General features: G+C 49.9%; 1 protein-coding gene across 7 annotated transcripts in view; it reads right to left on the bottom strand.

Moving 5' to 3' along the window:
- Positions 1 to 16,816, bottom strand: part of RALYL (RALY RNA binding protein like) — a 573,551-nt gene that overhangs the window by 209,512 nt on the left and 347,223 nt on the right. The gene's annotated exons all lie outside the window — the stretch shown is intronic.

Here is a 16,816-nt window from a genome sequence, read left to right as displayed (position 1 = left end):
CCCGGGTCTGAGCAGGGACCGTCCCCAGGGAGGCCGCGGGCCCGGGTCTGAGCAGGGACCGTCCCCAGCGGAGGCCGCGGGCCCGGGTCTGAGCAGGGACCGTCCCCAGCGGAGGCCGCGGGCCCGGGTCTGAGCAGGGACCGTCCCCAGCGGAGGCCGCGGGCCCGGGTCTGAGCAGGGACCGTCCCCAGCGGAGGCCGCGGGCCCGGGTCTGAGCAGGGACCGTCTCCAGCGGAGGCCGCGGGCCCGGGTCTGAGCAGGGACCGTCCCCAGCGGAGGCCGCGGGCCCGGGTCTGAGCAGGGACCGTCCCCAGCGGAGGCCGCGGGCCCGGGTCTGAGCAGGGACCGTCCCCAGCGGAGGCCGCAGGCCCGGGTCAGAGCAGGGACCGTCCCCAGCGGAGGCCGCGGGCCCGGGTCTGAGCAGGGACCGGGAGTCTCACAGGCGAGGAGCGGCGGCTCCCAAAGGCCTCCCCAGGTGAGAACAAACGGGGCTCTTGACCTGGGGAGAGGAGCCTGCACGTTCAGCTGTTAGAAGCCCTCGCTAGGTCAGTCAATCCAGCCCAGAACTGGCCAGAATGACTTCTTGCCGCAATGATTTGAAGGCATTCTGACATACCAGTAGGTAGGATAGCAAGTAAAGAACGAGGGTGCCCCACGGATGGGACAGGCACTAAGCTGAAGGGAGGGAACGGTCCCAATTTCATTGGAATTCTCCCCGGAACAAGGCTTTGAGGGGTCCTTCAGCATCACAGGAAGCAGAGCCTGGGCCCAGGGAACCGTCAGTGCTCCACGGAGCGGCTGTCATTTCCTCTAGCACGCGGTTCGTTGAGGGCCAAGCCTGACACTCTCCGGTAAACACACGAACACGGAGAAACACACACCACTGGAACGTCACTTGATATATCTGTGTCCAACCCTCAACTGTTTTACATAAATTAAAAACTTGTTTCAAACCAAGTTTGTATGAAATCAACCACTATGAAATAGAGTTCTGTTCTCAAGCAGTTACGTATTTCTACTGTTTCAGTGACTTCAGAATCATGAAAAACAATGTTCCTGAATTAATGAATACTTTTCAGCAATCTTGAATTTCATCGGAAATAATCCTTGGCTGGTTGTGGATGTTCATTGGATTAATTTTCATTATTGTCAAATGGAACCTAAATGTTTCAGAGGAATATCCTGATAGATTAAACGTTTTTAGTGGATTTTCTTCAAAGAAAACTCAGAAAGTGGGAATGTGGACCCAGAGCGCACTCTCGTGGCTGGAACATAGTAATACACCAGCAGGAGAGCAGAGTCATTTTCTATGTTCTTGGGACATTTCTGGATTTTACAGATGAATCCTTCGGAAGGTAACGCGAGGCAGAGTTAACACAGCGCACCTGCCTGGGAGCACCCCTGGAGCCCCCCCCCCCACACACACACACTGTGTCGCTGTTTCCGTCAGTGACTTAGTTCCTGCCCTCCTGTGTTCGCTGAGCTTGTGATGTGTCCCCAGAGGCATTGTCTGCAATCTGTGTTGTTTTCCTTGAAGCCAGTGGAGAATCTCCTCCCTGTATTTCCCCAAAAGAACTGCTACCCACGTCGGTGTGATCTCAATTCTAAGAGAATAGAAGTTGAATTTTGCTCACTGTTGGTGAGTTACCACCAGGCTGTAGGAGACCTCAGGGGTACCGTGTTTCCCAAATACTAAACTGGGACTCATTAATGTCACAAACACATCTGTCCTCATCGCTAGCTTGAACTGCACCTCATAGTTGAGAAATGGAACTGAACTGATATTGGAAGATGGAATAAAAGCAACACAGTTCTTTATTTGGGGCCACATCTAAATTTCGGGGAGACTTGTTATTATCCTTTGTTTGTGAGAACTGCGCATATTATCATCGTAACTGACTGAGTGAGCCATGAGCCTCTTGAATTTTTAAGCTTCTGTGATGTGTCCAATGCCTGAAAAAGAGATTAAATCCACTTACATTTTAAATGGTTCTTATTTTTTTTGTTAATCCTCACCAGATGATATTTTTTCCATTGATTTTTAGAGAGAGTGGAAAGGAGGAAGAGAGAGAGGGAAAGGGAGAGGGAGAGGGAGAGGGAGAAGAAAAGAAACATCAATGTGGGAGAGACACATTGATTGGTTGTTTCTACACATGCTCCGACCAGGGCTGGGGATCATATCTGCACCCCAGGTACATGCCCTTGACCGGGAATCAAATCTGTGACCCTTAGGTGGGCAGGGTGACACTCTAACCACTGAGAAACACAGGCAGGGAAATGATTCTTGCTTTTTCACAAAACCTCAGATCTTACACCGATAACTCAATGTACTGAGTTTTTTTTCACACAGGTAACAACCGGAAACGTGGGTATGTCTGTTATTCCAAATGGAAGTGTTCCTGCTGCTTTTAGTCCCTTATGTCCTCACAGACAGTCCCTGACCCCCAGGACGTGCTTATACCTTCTCTGTGGGACAGCCAGGAGGTCAGTGGCTCAGGTGTATTTCTATATTTTAATCATATTTTAAATAATTTTTAGAGAGAGAAACATCAGTGATGAGAGAGAAACATTGATCAGCTTCCTCCTGCACGCCCCCTACTGGGGATCAAGCCCACAACCCAGGCATGTGCCCCGATTGGGAATTGAACGGCAACCTTTTGGTGCAGGGGACAATGCCCAACCAACAGCCACAGCAGCCTCATCTATCTCCCAGCCTTGTAAGATGCAATTGGATAGTTTAGCTTATCGGGACCAGTTACCAGTTATCTCCACTGAACTGCTGTCTCCTCCAGTCACTCTGACCTCAGGTAACTCACTTGACCACGCTGTGCATTTTCTTCTCTGGAATGGCATAGGGAAGCACGAGGAGGGAGTCGGTGGCCACCTAAGAGTCAGTGCTGGGCTAAGTGCACTCTGTCACCATTGAAAGTCAGGAGAGTGTCACACAAGCTTCCTGCCCCAGCTTTGTGATTACATTTAGGGTGACTTACTTCCTGAAAGAATCAATATACAGCAAAAAGCTCATGGACGGATGTTTTACAGAAAACATCTTCACTGCTTCTGGGTCGAAATGGACTTTTTTAATGGATTCATCTTTAGCTCACATGAAAATAGAGGCTTTAGGGCGCTGACCGTGATTCCCCAAGACAAGCATCACTCTGCTCATGTGAAACGTGTTAGATCGTTCTTTTGCTCAGTTGTTTTATATGTTTTCCAGCATTTGTTAGTGTCGTTACTTAAAGCAGCTCTCAAGACCCGAATCTTTTCAAGAGCCTCGCACTCCGCGAACTTGGACCACAGCAAACACTCCGCAAACATTTTCAAAGGGACGGGCGCACGCAATCCATTTTCCACGTAAATTTTACTGCCATGGCTGAGCTGTATCTACAGGAAAACGCAAGCGATCCACACGCAGCAACCGCTTTGTTCGCCGCGCGGTGTCGCTGCGGATTCATCAGCACATTTTGAAGGACAGCGCGGCCGCCCCAAGCGCACTGAGGACCAGCTGCCTGGCTCTGTCCCTCGTTCACTCAAAGGACTTTCCAGTGACTTCTGTAATTTCCCCCTTTCCACAAACTCCACAAAGCAATCCTGCCAAGCACACAGCCTTGTACGTTTCCCAAAGCTGTTAGATTCGTCATCAGAAGAGAATTAGCCACCTCATATGCAGGAACCTCGTGCCTGTTCGGTTTTAGATGCCCGGACGCCCTGAAGCTCAGCTCAGAGTCTGCTGCCTGCCCACACCACGACCCACCCACACCACACCCAGACAGAGACCCGTCCACACCAACCGGACCAGGGACCCGCCCATACCATGACCCGCCCACACCACGCCCAGACAGAGACCCGTCCACACCAACCGGACCAGGGACCCACCCACACCATGACCCGCCCACACCACACCCAGACAGAGACCCGCCCACACCGCGCCCAACCAGGGACCTGCCCACACCACGACCTCCCACACCACACCCAGCCAGAGACCCGTCCACACCGCGCCCAGATAGAGACCTGCCCACACCACGCCCAGACAGAGACCCGCCCACACCACGCCCAGACAGAGACCCGCCCACACCACGCCCAGCCCCCTGACCTGGCCAGCTTTCTTTCTCCTCCTCTGCAAAGGCTCCTTTCCCCTGATTTACCATTTTGCTAAATCAGTATTTTGTTGATTTTTCTCTAACCTAGAACATGAGATGTATTTCTGAGATTTAAAAATCAGTCTGAAGGTCTGAATTTATATTTAATTACTCTCCAGCGAAAATAGCTTCTACACATGTTCCTAAAGTTACTTGATCCCCAGTAGGGGGCGTGCAGGAGGAAGCTGATCAAATTACTGCAAGTTGTCTCTATCCTCTGGCCAGAGGATGACTTACGCAGCCAGTCTATGAGAATGTAAGACACTTGCTTCTCTACCACATACCACTGCTTTTCAGGAGGAGAGGCAAAGAAAGTGAAACAGAGGAAGAAGAGGTAGAAAGATTGGGAGACATGAGAAGGGATAAAAAATGAGTCAGAAATGATGTTTTAGTTTTACCGAGTTAGAAATTTAACAATAATCATTGCAGAACAACTAAAATGTAGCAGTTGTGTATACAACACTTCAGATTCATCATCGTTAATAACACACATGCACACATGCACACACACATAAACATATATACATATACACATGCACTCACATGCACACACATACAGATATACAGACATACAGACACACACATGCACACATATACACATACACAAATGTACATACATACACACATGCACATAATATACACACAGGTATGCACACATAAACATGCACACATGTATGTTTGTGTGTGCATATACAGACATATACATACATGCACACAAAATACACACATGCAGACACACATACAGATACACAGATATACACACATACACATGTGCACAATGCACACACAAAAATATAAGACACACACATGCGCACACATACATACCCACAGATATACATGCACACACGCACATACACACATACATACACAGATAAACACACTCACATACAGATACACACATGTACACACAAACACATACAATACACAAATACACACATCCATGTTACACACATACATGTGCACACATATACACATATTCACATAGACAGTTACACACATGAATACACACAAATATGCATGCACGCACATACACATTCATACAGACATACACATACTACACACTTATACACATAAATACAAATACAACTACACATTCAATACATAGTACACATGAATGCACACATACATATACACACACAATAGACAGATACACATACACACATACATAGACATACACAGACATATGCAGAAACACACAGAACACATACACACATACACATGCACATATACACATGCATACATATACACATGTGCAAGATTTACACACATAGATGTGCACTTACATACACACATACACACGTACACACATACACCCATATACACATACACACACTGACATACAGATATACACACAGTACACACATACACACATACCTACAAATACACATACAATACACACATACACATAATACACACATACGTATACACACATGCAATTCACCCATATGCACACAGAGACCCATATAAACATGCACAATGCACACATGCACATACACATAGCATGACATACAAATATGCACACACACATATGTACACACACAGCACTCCCAGGAGAATATTATTTTCCCAGTTTACAAAATGTTCACTGAGATAAGATGCTGGTCAGTTGGGGAAGAATTAGGACTGGGCCCTGTGACTGCAGATCTTCCCCTGCCCCGCACTCTGTCTCCCCCGCACAGTGGCCTTGGACATGCGCATGCTCAGTATGTTGCTCTGGATGGCTAGCTTCTTTACACTCTAGTTGCATCATCACAGGACAGCGCCTATTCCCTGGACGAGCCCCCTTGGTCGGGTGAACATTGAGAAGCACACGACAGCCGTGGGATCACGTGTGTGCAGTGCAAAGATCTCCACTTCCACGGAGAAACCCGGGAACACGTGGGCGCCCACAGGGACATGGCGGTAAACATCATCCAGCTAAATGATGGGACGTCACGGTGCGGGTGCAGACGGAGCATGACACAGGCTCTCGAGCTATGTCCTGTGCTGCTTACGTTAAAGCAACATAGACGCACACCTGCAGGCCTCCACTCGCAGACCCAGGCCCACACGGAAGTTCGGGGCGTTCTCAGCATGGGGGTGGGGCGGGCACGCGTGCAGGCTGCATTTCCTGTGACTGAGCAAACCGTCCTCAGACCAGCTCCCCGGGAGGCTTTGGGACAGCTGGGAGAGCAGGCAGCAGGGTGTACCGGGGCGTGGGTGCCCTGAGAGCTGGCAGCCTCGGGGACAGAGCTGTGTGCCCGGAGAGGGGGGTCCACAGCGTGCTGGGAGCTGGGGCGGGGAGGCTGGGCTCTGTGAGGCGGACGCCCCCCAGGAGGACCTCCAGGCTCTGCGGGCACGAGTGGCTCTGTGGCCTGAGGGTCCATGTCAGCCGAGCACGGCACCTGCTCAGCTTCTCAATAGGGTCAGAATGCAGGGCGGCTCTTTCCGTGGGTGACGCCGGGAGTGGGTGACGCGGGGAGTGGGTGATGCCGGGCTCTCCCAGGGGGTGATGCTGGGAGTGGGTGACGCCGGGAGTGGGTGTTACCGGGAGTGGGTGATGCCGGGCTCTCCCAGGGGGTGATGCTGGGAGTGGGTGTCGCCGGGAGTGGGTGTCGCTGGGAGTGGGTGACGCCGGGAGTGGGTGTTACCGGGAGTGGGTGATGCTGGGCTCTCCCAGGGGGTGATGCTGGGCTCAGAGTCCCAGCTGCTGGGCGCAGGCATTGGGAGGAGAATGGACAGCTAGGGGCCCAGCACCCACAGGGGACATCCGCGTACAGCAGAATCCAGGTTTGGAGCAAAAGGTACGCAGTGATGCTGTGACTACTGACGTGGGCCCTGTCTACCCCCAGGGGAGGCCTGCGCAGCCCCGCAGGGACGGGCATCATGGTGGGGGAGGCCGGCCGAAGGTAGGGCTGGGAGGAAGCTGGCGGTGCCCGGTGGGAGAAGCTGCAGAGACAGGCCTGAGAGCGGCCCCGGTGATGGTGTGGCAGCGCCTGCCGCCGGCTGGGGGTGGGGGTCAGGGGTCGGGGGTAACTGCTCTGGCCGGTGGGCGGCTGTGTTCGTCAGTGAAACCGCGTGGAGGCCACGCTCCCGGTGAGAACGCAGATGCGCTGCCTGAGGCTGGGCACAAGGATGAAGCCAAGCCCAGGCTGACCCGCTTTAGGGTGACCACCTGCTCAGGGGCACGGGAAGCTGGGCTGGAAGGTGGCGGACAGGCATTGTGCAGGAGAGCAGCAGAACAAAAGGGCCCACGATGGCGTGGGAGTCACCAGTCACCACCGGGTGGCAGCCGAGAGCTTCGCCCAGGTCCTCGGCGCCTGGATCCCTCTGTCACAGGCAGTAAGCACAGGCAGGGCGGCTGGCACAGGCAGGGCCGCAGGCACAGCCAGGGCGGCAGGCACAGCCAGGGCACCACTGAGAGGGACAGGGCGCCGACGTGAGTCTCCCTCGGAAACGACCCCAACGGGAGGCACCCACAGATTCCCACTTGCGCTGCGGGGAAGGGAGGAGCAGGACCTGCGGGGAAGCAGCCCCATGGCACGCGCCACATCTCTGCCGCCTCCGCGGGGTGGTGGTGACGTCCGTGTAGCAATGTATTTGGAGGAACAGCACAGCGCTTTGCAGAGATTCCCATCAGCCGCTGAGGGATCTCACGGGAAGCGGGGAGCCCGGCCCGGGAGGCAGGGCCAGGGAGGCTGGTGGCGCAGGGGACAGCTGTGCCCTCGCACATTACAGGCACCTGTGCCAGAGCTTCTCGCTGAGCCGCTGCGTGTCCACAGCCCTCCCCGTGCGCAGAGCCCAGGTGGAGACCCAGCTGGCAAAGGCCTCCTGCCGCTGAGCTTGTTTTTCTGGTTCTCAGGGCTCAGGAGCAACCGCAATAGAGCAAACAGTGGAGGAAGGAGGATGGGGACATTCACTGTTCTTTTAAAAATAGTTAATTTATTGATTCGAGAGAGGGAGGGAGGGAAAGAGAGAGGGAGAGGGAGAGAGAGAGATCAGTTTGCTCTTCCACCTATTTCTGCTCTCATTGGTTGATCCTTATATGTGCCCTGACTGGGGATCCAGCCCACCACCTTGGCCGACGGGGACAGCGCTGGACATGCGCTGTTTATGGTCAGAGGGTTGAGCGCATCACCACGCTGCTGTTGGAGAAGGGCGCTCTACGTTATAGGAGGAGAAAGCGTGGAGGAGAGAGGTAGTATGGTCTTTGTCACTCAAGTCATGGCTCCATAAGGGACCGAGTTCCAGGTCCTGCTCTTATAAAAAGCAGCCAGTGACGGAGAACGCCAGGTGGGGGGTGACATGTTTAGGAAAAGCTGGGACACAGGGGTCGAAGTGGGGCAGCAGGGGCTCAGGGAAGCATTTCTCAGGAGGGGACACTCGCAGAGGGGCGGGGGGGGGGGGGGCGGCTGACAGCGAGCCACACAGGGTAAATGTCCCGTCTGAAGGAGACAAGGGTGCGTGGTGTGAAGTCTAGTTTCCACAATGAGGGTGGCATTGCTTTCAGCCAGCGGGTGGGGTCACCTCTCCACCCTCCCCCCTGGGCAGGTGGGTGCTGCTCCCTGGGCTCTGCGAGCCTCACCCACAGCCCGTGAACCATGTGAGCTCACCGCAGGGAGGCCCTCCTCCCCCTGCCCACTTTCCCCAGATCCTTCTGCTATTTTCTCAGCTCTCATTCGGTGCTCAAAGCACAATGTCACCACCCTTCACTCACCCACCCACTTCCCCACGGGCCTCAGCAGGCTCTTACTCTGTCCCAGGTTCCCTGCTGTGTACCGTGGGCTCCCAGGTGAACAGTACGGAGGGTCCTCCGAACATCAAGACCAGCGTTACCATGTGACCCAGCAACCCCTCTCCTGGGTACCTACCCCCCAAATTTGAAAACACTTATTCGTAAAGATATATGCACCCCTATATTCATTGCAGCATTGTGCACGGTGGCCAAGACATGGGCACACTGAGGTGTCTCCCAATAGGTGATTGGTAAAGAGGGGCTGCATATATACTGCGGAATACCACGCAGCCACCAGAGAGGATGGAATCCTGCCATTTGTGGCAACCTGGATGGATCTGGGGAATATCATGCTAAGCGACATAAGTCAGACAGAGAAAGTCAGGAACCATATGATCTCACTCATGTGAGATATAAAAGTGAAAGCAACAAGTGAACAAAGAAGAAAAACAAGCAAAAACTCGTAGACACAGACCACCGTATGGTCCTTACCACAGGGAAGCGGGGGAAGGTGATCGAGAATAAAGGGGGCCAAGTATACGGCAACGAGAGACAATTGGACTTTGGGTGGCGAGCACACAGTACAACATACAGAGGATGTATCATAGGATTGTACACTGGGAACCTACATAATCTTATGAACCAATGTCACCCCAATACATGCAATTAAAGAATAAAAAAGTTCCAGGATCAGCCTAAAAGAGTTAGCCTGTGGGGAAACAAACGAGTAATTGCACTGGACCGTGTTAGTTACTCTCCGGTTATTCACAGCAGGAGCAGGGGTGGAGAAGGGCCACCCAGGTGTGGGAAGGGCCTCCCCAGGGCCGGCCTTGGCGGTAACCTGTCATGAGCTGTGGCTGAGACCACACGCTGCCAGTGGAGCATGGTGTGCACTGTAAGGTGTGAGCGGCCTCCGTGATCCAGGACTTTGCTGTGGGGCACTTGCCTTGTTCTCTGACTACATCATGGCTCCACCCAGCCGAGCATGGAAGCTCCTGAGGGAAGACCCCATGCCAGGATTTCCCATAACTTTGCTGTAAACCTTACAGGAGCTCTCACAGTGCCTCTGGACCTGCTGCTGGATTTAATCAAGTTCCTGGTGGTGACACAACTCCCTGACGGTGAGGACACAGGAGGCCAGCTGTGGGACAGAGCACCTGAAGCTGGGCCCTCACACCTGCCCCCACTCACACCTGCCCCACACTCACACCTGCCCCCACTCACACCTGCCCCACACTCACACCTGCCCCCACTCACACCTGCCCCACACTCACACCTGCCCCCACTCACACCTGCCCCACACTCACACCTGCCCCACACTCACACCTGCCCCCACTCACACCTGCCCCCACTCACACCTGCCCCCCACTCACACCTGCCCCCACTCACACCTGCCCCCACTCACACCTGCCCCACACTCACACCTGCCCCCACTCACACCTGCCCCCCACTCACACCTGCCCCCCACTCACACCTGCCCCACACTCACACCTGCCCCACACTCACACCTGCCCACACGCAGGTGCCTTCCCACGGCTCTGCCTGATGCGCATTTCTCACACCCGCGTGGGGCGCTGAGTGGCAAGCCACATGAGCCCCACCAGGAAGTTTGCAGTCAAAGCAAATGGGGTTATGAACGTGAGCCTTCCTCTCCCCTTTCCTCTCAGCTGCTCCTGGCTCCTGACCAGCGTGCCGGCTCCTCCAGGATGGGCTGTGGAGCCGGGGCGACTCAGGCGGTGCTCTCCGGCGGAAAGAGAAAGGAGCATCGGGATGCTCCTGGGAGAACATCTTGCCTCCAATACCACCCCCTCTACTATTCCGTCTCAGGAGCAGACCTTTTTATTGAGTGAGACAGTGCGGGGCGAGCTCCGCAGGCCAGCAGCAGAGAGGGACCGTCCCAGATAACCAGCCAGTGGGCAGGAGGCAGAGCGAGGCAGAGCCCAGACCTGCAGGCAACACTCGCCTGGGCCCGGAGCGTCTGTGCAGAATGAGCACAGGCTGCAGCTCAGCGCGAGGGGACTGCTCCACGCGGTTAGAGATGACCTCGGAGAAGGGAGGGTGCGCCCGCTCCGGGGACAGTGCACTAGTTAGTAAGGGTTATGCTGGCTGCTTTGTTTGTAGAGAAATAACATGGCCAATATGGAAGCAAAATAATAACAGCAAGTTTTCCATGAAGAATTTCAGGAATAAATGAGTCAAATAGCGGGAGAACACTGTGAGAGCTCACGGGTTAGGATAGCGCCCATCAATCTGCGAAGATTGGCGACAAAAGTTCGAGTGAAAACAGAAAGCAGCCCCATCCTCAGAGAAGATCAGGCCATGAGCATGAATGGGGGTTAAAGAGGTAATGGCAGAAGAAAAGCTATCTATATACCTGTGTCCCAAAATGTGGACACACTTTACAGTTGATGGCTCAATTTTGAAAATGAGTGGACCGTAATCCAGGTACATGCTCTTGAGCGGGAATCGAACCCACGACTCTTCAGTGCCTGGGCCAACACTCTAACCACTGAGCACACTGGCCGGGTGGATAGCTTCCTTTTTCAAGAACACATATATTTACATGCAATTGAATCAACCCAACAGGCTTTTTTAGGGGATGATAAAAGAAATGAATGACTGAAATACTTAAAACATTAGACTTCTTTCCTAGTTAGAGATATCAAAGGAAGCAATTCCTTTTTATATCTCATAATTAAGAGCAAGTTCCATAGATATATAGCTTAGGTTTTTAAAAAATGACAATTAACTAGTATTTAAATTGTGATATATTTACTGTGATTATTTGACTAACTTCTATGGGAGGAAGCAAGTTATTTTGAAATATAGTTTCTTGATTTACAAAATAAATACAAAGTATCATCTGGAAACAATGCTACCACAGTAAATCTTTCTCCTAGCCAAGACTGTGCATATGAATTATTCCAGCTACGCGAGGGCCCCCCTGCTTGTAATCACAGTACACTTAAGACATTTTTAATGGTCAGTGGTACTTGATAATGAGGCATAATGGCAAGGTGCATTGTTTAAAATATTTATTAATTGTGTCATCCAGGCCTGTGATAAAATTTTAAACTTAAGTCAATTTTATAAAGAAATTGGCTTAAGTTTCTATGTTTCTTGCTGTAATGTCTTCAAACTACAAACCATCTTATCTGTAACTAGAGGTCTGGTGCACAGATTTGTGCACTGGTGGGGTCCCTCAGCCTGGCATGTGCCCTCCTGCAATCCGGGACCCCCGGTGGATGTCAGGCTGAAACCAGCAGTCCAGCATCCCCCGAGGGGTGTAGTAGTGTGCAAAGCAGCAGGCGCCAGGGGAGGAGCCTGAGCCCGGGCCCGGCGCCGTGCCGCTCCTGTTCATCCTGGCCCCGCTGCGCCTGCTGCCGCGGCGGTTCGGTATGCTCACTGAGCGGCGCTCCTGCTGTGGGAGCTCACTGACCATCAGGGGGCAGCTCCTGCATTGAGCGCCTGCCCCCTGGTGGTCAGTGTGTGTCATAGCCACTGGTTGACTGGTTGTTCGGTTGCTTAGACTTTTATATATAGAGATATTTTATTGAAATTAAAGGTTTGAACATAATTTGTTACATTTTTGTTACAGAATAATATTGAAAAATAGTATATGTAATGTCCTCTTTTTAAACATTAACTATTGTTAGTTACTTTATAGGTCAGGCATCTTAATTTATTCAACAAACATTAACAGGTTAATTTGAAGTGTGATCCTCACTGAGGACATTAAAATAAATGAAACCAGCTACTGGGCTTGCAATCAGGGCTTGGTACTTAGACATGTAGAAGTCGTGTTTGTGAAATAATGGGTGTGCGGACAGCAGAAGTTGAGAGAGCTCAGCCTTTTGGGGGAGGTCTGGGGAGACTCCCTGGAGGAGGTGGCCTCAGTTTTCCTTCCAACAGGAAAATACATGTTTGACTCAACCAAGAGCGTGGAGGGTGGCATTCAGAGCACATAAGCTAGAAAGCCAGGGAGGCGTTACCACCAAGCACTAGGTGTGACACAGGATGCTGAGGCAGCAGACACAGGCCAGGTTAACAGTCAGTGTGTCACGCTCGGGACCGGGTGCCCTGCAAGGATGGGGCATGAAGGGTGCTTTGGAGCAGGGCAGGGCGGGGCACACTTTTTACAAAGGGCCAGACAGTGTCTTAGCCTCCACTAGCCTCTACTTCCTGCCGCCAAGGCTCGCGCCCACTGTTGAAGCACAAAGACCCCCACTGACGTCAGGACGCAAGGGCGGTGGCTTGTTCCAGTAAAACTTTATTCCCTGACAGTGAAATCTGAACTTCATATCATTTTCATGGGTCAAGAAGTATTACTTCTAATTAATGTAAAATTAATGTTTTGATGGGTTTTAAAAAGTAGCCAGCAGTCGGATTCGGCTCCCAAGCTGCGTTTGCTCATGTGGTTTGGATCCATCCCTCTGGCCAGATCGGTGGAGCGTGGATTTGAAGGAGACGAGATGGAATCCTGGCGATTCATCCAGAAGCATTTTCAGGCACTTGGTACAAGAGCTCGGTGAGCCCGAAAAGGCCATTGTGGTAGAGATTCAACCAAAGGCAGGAAGCCCCCAGCAATGTTTGGGCAACAAGCCAGTGGAATTTGGTAAGTAAGAGATGAACCTCAGGGAGGAATCACAAAACTACACAGTCCTGGCGTGGATGCTGGGCAGGTGGTGGTATCAGACCTGTGAGGACAATTAGGGGAAGGATCTGGGGCTGACAATGAGGGAACTCTGAGACCCGGGAGAGCCCAAGATCAGCTTCTCCCAGCGACTCGCCGAAGCCCAGTTTCATGACTTTAGGAAATGTGGCTTTTAAATGTATGGACATAGTTTACGATCCTGGACAACCTGTGTTATTAAAATAATTATTTCAGAGAAGCTGGCTTTTAAAATGGCCCACTTTCCTACCGAAGCTCAGACTCAGCTTATGAACCTGTAGCCTCTCGTTTTCCAGCTTCCCCTCACTTCCTTCATGTTGAATTTTCAAGCCTCACGCTGCTTCTTTACGGAATTGTTCGCACATTCTTAAGGTAAAGTAGAATGTTTCAGCTACTTGCTCCTCAATGTTATTAATAACAATATAAATATTCTTAATATAGAAATTATAACAAATTATGTTCATTTTTATGTATATATGGATTTCAATTTAAACAAGTGCCTAAAATATTTTCATTTAGGACCAAAGAAAGAAAAACTGTTTTGTTTTACGATGATTAATTTAATAATTTAATAAACTTTAAGTACATTATTAAATACAACATTATTATATTGCTCAAGATATCGTATTTCATCTAGTTTATTGTAGATTGTACTGTGATGCTTTCCATCCCTGACGAAAAGTTAAGTGATTGAGAATAAAAACTTCCGAGGTGTTTTTGTTTTGTAGGTGTTGGGGTTGATTGACAGATGATACTGAAAGGCTGGGGAATTAGAAGCCTGACCTATGAACTGAATGGGGACAGGGGTTTATACATGGATGTGAAGGATGCTAAGAGGACATGGTGAGATCTGGAGAAACCATGACGGACCTGGTGTAGGAAGAGCTACAAGAGGCATTAAAACAGACACAAATGGTACCGTGACTGAGACAGGGAGGCACAGCCCAGGAAGATGAATAGAAACAGCAAGAGATGGTGCATGTAATGTGTGTGTTCAACCTAGGAAAATGCAGTGAGGATAGATGTGTGCTTAGGGGGCTATGAAGGAAGATGCTCATTTTGCAAAGGAAAAGTTACATTTCAAACCAAAGAAATCTAAGCAGTATTCCCCTACAGGCCTAAGGTAAAGGTGAAAAATCTAGTCTGGCCTCTGCTTGAAATGAATCAGCTTGGAGACAAAACATCCAATCTGTAACATTAGGCCTGATCCGTGTACCGAGATTTACACTGAACACATAAACCCGCAAATGCCTGACATGTGGACGCTTGCCTTTTACCGTGTGCATGATGTTGGCCCCGAGAAGCTCCTGGCTTCCTGTTAGTCAGCAGCCTAAGTGTGCACATCCTGTTTCATGCAAACCCCATCAGAGGGTAAATGCACGAAGTGTGCACCTCTCCTGGAGAGAAGCCCATTGGCAAGCTGCCGGGGATCTTTCCAAAAGCTCTGCCCAGAGCACAGTCTCAGGGCCAGCCAGATCCTGCTTTTCAGGACTCTGCATTGGGGACTGAAGATGCAGGAGGAGGCTTAGCATCTGAGAGGACACAAGCCAAGAATCCTTAAGACAGAACACAGATAACACGAAACAGCCAAAAACTGAGCTTCAGAAACTATGAAAAATTAGGAATTATGAGTGAACCATATTCATGATGGAGAGATCAGATATACTGGGGAGAGAGTGAATTAGGTTGTTGGTAAAGTAAGAGCTATAGAAAAAGAAAAATATGAATTTGGACCCCTATCTCACACCATATACAAAAAATAACTCAAAATGGGGCAAAGATCAAAATGCCAGAGCTAAAACTACAAAACTCTTAGAAGAAAGCAGAGATATCAATCTTTTTAATCTTGGATTAGGCAATGTTTTCTCAGATATGACACCTAAAGTGCAAGGAACCAAAGAAAAACAAACAACTTTGACTTCACCAAAATTTTAAAAAAGTATTTTAAGGGCACCACTGGGAAAGTAAAAAGTCAACCCACAGAATGTGGAAAAACATGATACAAGTAAGCATTTTCCGAAGAGGACAGGCAAATGGCCAACAAGTGCATTAAAAGATGTCCAACATCATTAGCTAGCCAGCAGGGAAATGCACATTCAAATAATAATGAGATGCCACTTCAATCTATTAAGATGGCTACCATCACAAGCAGACAATAATAAGTGTTGACATGGAATGAGGAGAATTTGGAACACATACATGGCTAGTGGGAATGCAATAGGGCGGCACTTTGGAACACCGTCTGGTAGTTCCTCCAGAAATTAAACATAAAGGAACCATGAGACTCAGCAATTTCATTCCTAATTGTATACCCAAGAGCAATGGAAACCAATGTTCACACAGAAACTTGTACACCCACGTTCATAACAACATTATTCATAATAGCCAAATAGTAGAAAAACCCAAATTTATGTCAACTGATGAATGCATAAATAAATTGACATGTATCCACATGCTATTTCATGGATGATCCCTGAAAATATTATGCTAAGGGAAAGAAGTCAGTCACAAAGATCACATTTTGTATAATTTCGTTTATATGGAATGTCCAGAAGAGTCAAGTGCACAGAGATAGAAAGTAGAAGAGTGATTGCCTAGGAAGAAGGCTGCTGAAGGTCTGATGAAGTCTCTCGCTGTGTGATGAGAATGCTTTGAAACTGATTCTGGTGACAGTTGCACAACACTATGAATGCACTAAAAAGGACTGAATTCTGTACTTTACATGGATGAACTACATGGCATGTAATTATACCTCAAGTGCTGTCAGCAACAGCAAAAACCTGGATTCTATGTTTCCTAATGACTTGTTTTAAAATTGCTTTCTCATGCTGTTTTATTTATTTATTTTTTAAAATATATTTTTATTGATTTCAGAGAGGAAGAGAGAGGGAGAGAGAGAAACATCAATGATGAGAGAGAACCATTGATTGGCTGCCTCCTGCACACCTATTACTGGGAATTGAGCCTGCAACCTGGGCATGTACCCTTGACCGAAATCAAACCCAGGACTCTTCAGTCTGCAGGCCAACGCTCTATCCACTGAGTCAAACCAGCTAGGGCCCTAATGACTTTTAATGTCCATAATTAATAGCACTATGCCTTTCCCATTTCCTTGAATTCTGGATTTGTGACACAGACACCTGTCCACCCATTTCCTCCTCTTGCAATACAAGAATCACCCTGTTACCACAATTATTTGATTAATGTTTGTCTCTAGTATATGAATCTAGAAGATGTTTGGAACCCACAGATTTTGCATGAAGAATGTGCAGGCTGCAGTCTGACTGCCTG

This window comes from Plecotus auritus (assembly GCF_963455305.1).
Source record: "Plecotus auritus genome assembly, chromosome: 11".
NCBI classification, from domain to species: Eukaryota; Metazoa; Chordata; class Mammalia; order Chiroptera; family Vespertilionidae; genus Plecotus; species Plecotus auritus.
Note: the sequence above shows the minus strand (reverse complement) of the source record. Positions and strands in the feature narration are given on the sequence as shown.